Consider the following 10004-nt stretch of genomic DNA (forward strand, 5'->3'; position numbering starts at 1 on the left):
TGTTGTTGAAGAAATGGACACCTGGGGAAAAGGGCCATTAGAAAATACAGAATCAACACAAACCTACCGAAAAGGGTCAAGTTCTCACAAACTGCCCGCGCCATAAAATACGACATGTTGACCATTTGGCTGGGGCTACACAACGATGGTGACTTTGGCCACGACTCATGTCGCACATCATCGAAGCCAGATTGCAAGTGAATGGGGTGGTGTGCACCATGCAAGGTTCTGCACCCATGGCAGGTGAGCACAAAAACCCAACTGGTTCTGAACTTTTTTCAATTTGTTTGGATGACACAATTTGACCCCATTCACTGGCAATAAACGGCAATATAGCAGTGGCGCCGCATACAGCAAATTTGGCCGTACAGCCTGTGTCATGGCCAAATTAGCCCCAGCGCTATTCTTTTTGCTCAAGCTTTAACATAGGAAATTTTCTTCTGTATCCACCAAAAGCCAAATTTAGTATGATTCATTACTTTGAGAAACTAATTTCTTCTGCCTCACATCTAATGGCATGCTTCACACCACGCCAGCCAACGCTTGGCATTGCATATGATGATCTCAGTCCAGGCTGTAGTGAACCAACTTATGTTGGTACCAAGGAGCAATTTTGATTTTCCAGCCGCAAAAAAAGCTCCTTAATCAATGTGGCATCCAAGGAAATGCAGTTTGAATCTATAGGGCAGAGCTGCATTCACAATTCCAGTCTTCACAGCTGAAATTTTGCTGAATTATTGCATGCAGAGCTCTTTTTTTCCCCCAGTGATTTTTGGAAATATAGTCTTGACAGCAAGCGCTATACAATATCTGATGTGTGAAAAATGATATGCATACCTATCCGAATTGATAAGATTCTTTCCGGTTTTTTTTAAACAGCTGGCAGAATAGCGAGTGCAGCTCTGGCATATAATAATATGGGGTATTATTAAGGGGTAAGTCAGGATCGGTAGGTAAGTATAGGTTGTTTTTATTACTTCCTGAATAATTCTATGGATAGGCAATAACTCGTTTTCTTGGGTCTAACCCTTTAAGGTTATCTTTTAAAGTAGTGGACAACCCCTTTAAGGGGGTTACTCTCTTTTTCATAAATGAGTATTTTTTGGAAATACGAGCAATATTTCAATATACTGTTTATAAAAATTTCCAGTCGTTCTTGAGATATTAGCCCTTTTCTTTTGTTTACAGCTCATTGCCTTGGAGACCGACCACCGCTGTTAGACAGTGCGCAGTGCTTACAAGAATTGTTTGGAAGCTCGGCAGGATTGCTGGAGTGCTCTGTTACCTTCTAATCCTGACCAACTTCAGCGCAGTGCATGCAAACTAAACAGCAGTAGTGGTCGGTCTCCCAGGGCAACCAGCTGTAAACAAAAGAAAAACGTAAATATCTCAAGAACGGCTGACAATTTTAATAAGCAGTAAATTGCAAAAGTGCTTGTTTTTACAAGCTCTATCTGAAAATGTCCATCTATGGAGATGGCAGAATAACCCTTTAAGCCATTGATACAATAGGGTTCAGTATCAGCAGCAGCGAGGTTTCTGACATTTAACTGTTACTATTATTATAGTGTTTCCCTATTTATATCCCTTTAAACCTTTGGTCTGAGTCATGATTTTGGCTCCGTGTTCCCTGCTTGTTTCTGTTTTCCCTTTCTTTCTCACCAGTGTCCCTATAGACCGGCTGTGCAAACGCAGTCTGTTTAATAGAAAAAAAAAAAAGGTAACTTGGCCGCAGTTCTCTTCTCTGACTCATCCTCCGAAAACAGGAGTAAAATTATTATTTTATGCTATGAACGATTTGCTTCCACGGCCAAAAATGAAATGAGACGTCCATATTTTGTTCTCCATCTCAAAAACTTTTTATCTTTGGAGTTTTCTTATATCCATTCCATATTTTTTTTTTATATACTATTTTTTTTTCTCAAAAACAGCACCTATCCTATCCCTAGGCTGTATGGGAGTATTGAAGTTCCATTGACATTCCATTGACGTGAATGGAGTCGAGATGCAATACCATACATGACCTGGAAACAGGTGTGGCGCTGTTTTGGGAGAAAAGAAGTCATGCTTGTACAACCCATTAAAGATGTGGACTAACACAGAATAAATCAAGTTCACTTAATAGTGCGCATGAGAGTGAAAAATATGGCAGAAATAGTGTTATTTTAATTCTTTCATGAATGCATAAAAACTAACTCTATACTGGACAAGCTATTCAGGGAGAGAGTCAAAATTTGGAAGGGAATCTAACACTGGGTTTGGCTGCTTCATCTGAAAGCAGCATAACGTAGGGGCAGAGACCATGATTCCAGTGATGTGTCACTTACTGGGCTGCTTGCTGCAGCTTTGACAAAATCGATATTTTCTCTGCTGCAGATCTTGCATTTCTCTGAATGCTGAGCTCTGTATAACCCCGCCCACATCACTGATTGGCAGATTTCTGTTTACACTGTGCATAGGCAGAAAGCTGAAGAAGGTGGGATTCTACAAAGCTCATGCATATTGAGGATTACATGGCTGCATGTTTACTAGTCCGCTAGTGATAATCTCCTGCTGATAAAACTGATTTTTATAAAAATTGCAGCAAGCAACCCAGTAAGTGATACATTACTGGAGTCAGTGTCTCTGCCCCTACCTTATATTGCCCTAAGATTAGGATTTGCCTCCCGATGAACCTGATGAGTGATTCCAGGATGGCTTCCCCCTTAAACATGAAAAACAAAAACGAAAGAATAAAACTACATTGGAAAAAAACAGAAATATGAAAAAAATATATGTTTTAGGTTTTTATTGTAATGTCAAGAAAATTGGGTCCAAACATTCAGATGCAAAAAGTTTTTAGGCGTAATCCAGTATTCTTGTCTTTAATTTCCAACTACTTTTAATGCAACCGAAAACGTTAAAAAAAAAAAAAAAAGAAAGAAAAGAAAACGGAGACCAAATCTCAGTGATACAACTCCGCTGGAAACAATTCACAAGCTCTCTGGAAGGAGAAGGTCACACCTAATCTGTCAGAAGAAGACGACCATGATATAATCTGTGCATGGAGGATCCTCAGCCTTGTACTTGCCAGGCACACAATTCCGGAGATGATTATGGTCTATGGATGGAGTTGGGATATTTGGCTTCCATCCCATCTTTGTCGTGGCCAAAGTAACCACAAATATTTTTGTGGACTGTAGAAGAAAACATACAAAAAAATTTGCTGGCATTTTAAAAGTGACCTTTGTAAGATGTGTTTGGATTCCTGGCTATTGAAAGGGTTAAAGCCTGGACAACACAAACAGAGCCCCCTGACATTATCACAGTGACTCATTTTACTGCTTCCAGAGAGGAAATTCCTCAGTTTAAACTTAGGATCCCCCTCTTTAATGAAACTTTATTACGCAATTTGCCTTCCTTTGTCAGGCTAGGAGAAGGCATTCCTGCGGCTACACTGATCATCATGGTGGGCTTTGTACTATCAACAGTCTGCTTAGAGGTTCGATTGTTTATTTAATGTTGCCAAAGATGAAAGCAAAAACTTTTTCGAAACTGTAAAAACAACACATTAAAATAAAAAATATACAAAAAAAAATAAAATGACATCATCAAATTGCAGTAAATGGTATGACATCATCTATCAATGACTGTCACGGATGTGTCAGAGGCTGCAGACCGTTGCACTGCATCTGTCTGCAGAAGGTCTCAGTAGTTTGCCTTGCAGATGAGTGGCCTCGTGACGTCCCCCCGGTGCTAATGGCCACACCTGGACCTGAGTGTTGATTTTCCTCCTGCTTGCTAGCTCAGGTGATATTTTCTATGCACATTTCCCTGTTGAGGCTTTGAGCAGTAAGCAGTCAGCTATCGTCCTTTTTGGAGTATGGCGGACAGTGGTGTTTCTCTCTGAGTCTTCTCAAGCTAAGTGTTCCCTTGTTTCATTTGTCTATCCCAGTTATCTTTAGTGGTAGTGAGGATTGACTAGTGCTCATCCTGGTGTAGGGCTTATCACCAAGGTCAGGCAGGGATTAGGTATCCTGCTCGGCGATAGGTGCGGAACCTATATAGGGACGATAGGACAGACAGGGAGATGTTAGATCTGTCTAGGGCTCTCCACTCTCCCCTTCCCTAGTGTTTAGTTCCCTTTATCCTTTTGTGTTGCACTTAGTCTGTCCTACACTGTGCGTGACAATGACATAGGTGATAAGTTGCTAATTATTGGGACCCCGATCGATCCTAGTAATGGGGCTCTGAAATGACCTGTTAAAAGTAAATGGTGCTCGAGGATTAACGGCCACCATTGTATTCTAACTGAGCATTTCAGAGCCCTTTCTCTGGGATCTGCTGGCGGGGGGGGGTCCAACTTCCAATGGTGGTCTGCAAGATGTCACTTATCCTTTTGACGGGTCATAAGAATAAATGTGCATGTTTTATCTGTTTATATTTTGCAGCAGTTTTACATAAAGTGACATTTTATCATGTGCATTTATGTGTAACTAGAAAAAAAATCAAAAAGCCAGAATTACATTTTTTTTTTGGCTGTCACAGCATTGCAATAAGAGGCGATCAAAACATCATATCTATCCCAAAATGGCATCAATAAAACTGTCAGCTCAGGGTGCAAAAAATAACCCAACCCCAGTTCCAGAAAACTGAAAACCATACGGCTCTCGGAAAATGGCGACATAAGCAAACATTTTTTTTCTTACAAATTTCAGATTTTTTTTTCACCACTTAAGTAAAAAAAACAACAAAAAACTATATGTGTTTGGTATCTGCGTCCTTGTACTGATAGAGAATCATATTGCCAGGTCAGTTTTACCATTTAGTGAACATAGCAAATTAATAAAATTAAATTAAATAAAATTACTCCATGCTAATTCTCTTGGATCTCTCTGCAGCATTCGACACTGTGGATCATCAGCTCCTCCTCACTATGCTCCGTTCCATTGGCCTCAAGGACACCGTTCTCTCCTGGTTCTCCTCCTATCTCTCTTACGGCTCCTTTACTGTATCTTTTGCCAGTTCCTCCTCCTCTTATCTTCCCCTTACTGTTGGGATCCCCCAAGGATCGGTTCTAGGCCCCCTCCTTTTCTCCTTGTACACTGCCCCTATTGGTCAAACAATCAGTAGATTTGGTTTCCAGTACCATCTCTATGCTGATGACACCCAATTATACGCTTCTTCTCCTGACATCACGCCAGCCTTTCTAGAAAACACCGGCGATTGTCTAAACGCTGTGATCATGTCCTCACTATATCTGAAACTGAACCTGTCAAAGACTGAACTCCTTGTATTTCCTCCCTCTACTAATGTACCTATACCCGACATTGCCATTTCTGTGTGTGGCTCCACTATTACTCCCCAGCAACATGCCCGCTGTCTTGGGGTCATACTTGATTCCAAGCTTTCCTTTGCCCCCCACATTTGATCAGTGGCTCGCTATTGTCATCTGCACCTCAAAAACATTTCTAGAATTCGACCTTTTCTTACTTTTGACTCTGCAAAAACTCTTACTGTTTCTCTTATTCATTCTCGTCTCGACTATTGTAACTCTCTTCTAATCGGTCTCCCTCTTATCAAACTCTCCCCTCTCCAATCTGTCTTGAATGCTGCAGACAGGATCATATTCCTCACCAATCGTTACACCGATGCCTCTACCTTGTGCCAGTCATTACACTGGCTACCCATCCACTCCAGAATCCAGTATAAACTTATTACCCTCACCCACAAAGCCCTCCATGGCTCAGCACCACCCTACATCTCCTCCCTTGTTTCAGTATACCATCCTACCCGCGCCCTCCGTTCTGCTGATGACCTGAGGTTAACATCCTCAATAATCAGAACCTCCCGCTCCCGTCTCCAAGACTATACACGTGCTGTGCCAATTCTTTGGAATGCACTTCCCAGGTCAATACGATTAGTCCCCAATCCCCAAAATTTTAAGTGTGCCCTGAAAACGCATTTATTCAGACTGGCCTACCGCCTCACACATTAACCTAATCTATCCCTATGTGGCACAGCCAAAAGTTTTACCATAAACAGGTTCCCCGCATCATGTTCCCACATGCTTTATGCATCTATTAGCCCTCTGCATCTGTACTGTTACACACTTAACATTATGGCTGGTCCAAACAATCAGGGCAACTGTTACCACCCACCTTTCGTGTCTACCTCTTTCCTCATAGACTGTAAGCTTGCGAGCAGGACCCTCATTCCTCTTGGTATTTGTTATAATCTACTGTATGTGATTATTGTTATGCTGTAATGTCTATTGTCTGTACAGATCCCCTCTGAAATGTAAAGTGCTGCGGAATATGTCGGCGCTATAAAAATAAAATTTATTATTATTATTATTATTAATAAAAAAAATAATAATTGTGGAATTGCACTCTTTTTGCAATTTCAACATATTTTTCCTCCAGCATTCCAGTGTCATTCAAAATTACATCTCGCCACGCAAAAAAAACAAGCCCTCATATGGCTTTGGGGACGGAAACATAAAAAAAAAAAAGTTATGGTTCTTGGAATAAGGGGAGGAAAAAGCAAAAGCAAATAAAAAAAGGAAAATCGCAAGGTTGTGAAAGTGTTAAAAATAAAAACTGTGCAGGGTTTTTGCAGGGAGAGTGCATGACCAAACTAACCAAAACTATTAATTATTTATTTCACAAAATGTGTCATAAATTAATACTGAAATGAACATTTCTGGTGGTAGCAGTTTCTGCTGAAAGATGCAAAGAGTTAATTAAAAGGCACATAAATTAATTGGTGCTTCTTATTCCATTCATTGTTCATCATGGCGTGCAAAAATACCTGTCTTCATGAATCAGGTAACTACAGTAAACAATGCCCTAAATATTGGTCCTTGCAGCAAGGTAAATAAAAGCTGAAGGTATACTATATACTGCATATGGGACGGAAGACCAAAAATAGTATTAAATGTCTATATACAAATCACCAAGTGACAGGGGTATTTAATTAATTAATTATACATTTTATCTAGCGTAGGTCAATAAAAGTATTTTAAATGATAAATTGAGTTGCTTTATGAGGATTCATTTTTGTACTTTACTGTCACGAGGGTGTCACGTCCCCCTGGAAGACCTGGAGTAAGACGGTCACGTTGGGTAATGAATCGTAGGTCTTCTTCAGAGATGATGTGATTTGAGTCCTATGTTGAATAGATTTAGTTTCTTCTCGTGCTGAGGAGGTTAACGACTTTCTATGCTGATCATAAACATACAGCTCAATTTCAGCTGCTTCTGATCTGGTCATTACCTCTTCCTATAATACCTGGCCGGATTTTCTTGTTCCTGCTGCTGAAAGATTCGTCTTCCTGTGCTGTGTGCTAAAGCTAAGTGGTTGGAGTAGAGTTGTTGTAGAAGTGATATGTGATTTGCTGTAGTACGTGTGTGTTTATCTCCTGCTCCTTGTTTCCCCATTTAGTTTATTCCTCCCTGTCCCTATCCTCTTCCCTATTGTGTGTTGGTGCTTTTGAATGATAGAGGTTTTCTGTTATCCCTGTTTTGTCTTTGTGTCTTGTTTACCTTATATTTCTGACCAGGACCGGACTGGCCATCTGGCAATTCTGGCAAATGCCAGAAGGGCCTGTCTGGCCATGGGCCGCATTGTCTGCTATGTCATTAACAAAATCGGTGTTCTCAAGACACTCATACGGTTAATAGTTGTGACGGAGGTATCATCAGAAATACTAATCTTGTAGTAAATCTTGCTTTCCTCCATCCACGGTAATATTAGTAATATATCCCATCTAATAATTGGGGATGGGGACAGCATGGGCCTGTGTGATTTCAAATGCCAGGGCTGAATTTCAACCCCAGTCCGTACATGGATGTCAATTACAGGCCTCTCTCATCTTTTTAAGTGGGAGAACTTGCACAATTGGTGGCCGACTAAATACATTTTTCCCCACTGTATGTGGCTGTATTACAACAATTTTGCAAAGATGAGCGGCCAAAATTCCTCCAGAGCATTGTAAAAGATTCATTGCCAGTTATCACAAACGCTTGATTGCAGTTGTTGCAATCTTGAATCTCAGTCAGCTAGAAAGGTTATCTCCAGCTTTAGGCCTCCTTCACAGTAAAATTACGTAGGATCCCATGACATTTTTTAATTTAATTCTTTATTTTACACAACAGGGATACAGCTGCTGTTGAATACAACTCCTATCATTGTCACTCTGCTCACAAGGAGACCAAGCAGCAATGATGAGAGCGGCCTTCATTTGCCAGCCGGCACCTGGTAACAGCGTGAACTGTACCACTTTTCTCATGCGCTGGCACACGTACAGCACATGAATGTGAAACACGGACACACAGGCATGGACAGCAAACGGACACATGGATATCACATACGTACATAAGGATGGCACACATTACTGGTGAGGGCCAGGATGGGAGGCATTATTATAGGAAGGGGCCAGGATGGGGGACATTATACCTGGAAGAGAAACAACTTTTCATCTCTATCAATATTTCAAGTGGATCCTTATATATTATATGCACTTTAGTAATTTGTAATATTTATTGTATGTATTTGGAATGTATAAGCACTGTCACTTTTTTATGGATATATTTCTATAATGTTGCACTGTCACTTTGATAATTAGTGTAATTGTATAATTATCGAATAATTGTGTATTGTCACTATATGAAAAATAATTTTTCTTTTTCTTTTTTGTTTATAATTATTTGTATGGGAATTTTGTTCATATTTGTTTGTAAACAAAATGACTAATGATGTAGCACGTTGTCACTTTAATATTATATATTGTGCTCATATGTTATGCCCTGGTAGATTCCTTGTTAAATCGGTATGCATTTTTTCATTTAATTATTCTCCGCCTTCTATGTGCGCGCTGTAGAGTTCTGACTGCTCCTTGTCTTGAAATTCTCCGGTAATATGGAGTTGACTTGACACCCACGCACCTGTTACCTAGGTAGTCTGGGCTCATGAGCTTCTGTAACCGGAGATGACGAGACATTTTAAAGATAGCGGCTGAATGACAGGGCGCGCCGCTACTCAGAAAGGCGGTTAGAATATAATAAGCTTTTAAGGATGTTCCTCTTATTGGTGGAACGATTTAAATACCCGCTCTCCCTCTTCCCCGTTACGCCCCCTGAAGAAGAGGACGAAACGCGCGTCAGGGTGAGGGACCCGGCTTTCATTCCACACGTGTCAGTGGATAGGTGAGACAATTTTATAGCCTTCAGTTTACTTTCTTTTTGCATGCTATATATGGCAGATAGTCTCTTGCATGAGACATTTCTAATTGTGGCTGATAGCCGAGATTTAGTGTGTCTGGTTCTCTCTTAAGCGCTATTATAGGCTATGGATTATGCTGGGCTTTCATAATTGCGGCTCTGAGTGCATTCAAGGAGATGAAACTTTGCCTAGCACTAGTAACATTATTTTGATCTGCTGTTAGAATTTTATTGTCTCTACCGTTTTCCATATTATTGTGGTTAAAGGGGTGATTAGCCTTGCATGTCCCACTATAGATGTTGCTATATTTACACTATTTGCTATTTTTTTTATTTTATTTTCTATTGTGTATTCAATAAAATTATTTTATTTCATTCTTTTGGCATTTGTGCTTTTTCTGTTCACCCTTTCATCATGGTGTAACGGACGGGTTTATTAAGAGTCAGGTACTTTGCACTCAATTCACACCAAGTGACGTTTAATTCTGCATGTTTACGGTGCTTGCTCGCAGCTCCGCTCCGCCATTGTTCACATTAGCTGCAGTTTTACATTTCTGCACGGTGGACCCCGAGTAGCGAATGCACCTTATTATTATATTTTATTTGGTGCGTTCCGCCAACCCTAACAGACTGTGTCTCAGTTAATGCAAATCCGCCTGGAGAGGGCCCCTGCGGCATAGGGAAGATCCTGAAGGAGACGGACCTGAAGACACAAGTATGCTGACTAGTGAACATTATTTTCCTGTGAGGGGAGGCCATGACACCAATGCCCAGGTGTCCTTGGCCATGACTACAGTCCTG

The sequence above is a fragment of the Dendrobates tinctorius genome, unplaced genomic scaffold (genome assembly GCF_039654945.1).
Source record: "Dendrobates tinctorius isolate UK_male_01 unplaced genomic scaffold, ASM3965494v1 ptg000070l, whole genome shotgun sequence".
Classification (NCBI taxonomy): domain Eukaryota; kingdom Metazoa; phylum Chordata; class Amphibia; order Anura; family Dendrobatidae; genus Dendrobates; species Dendrobates tinctorius.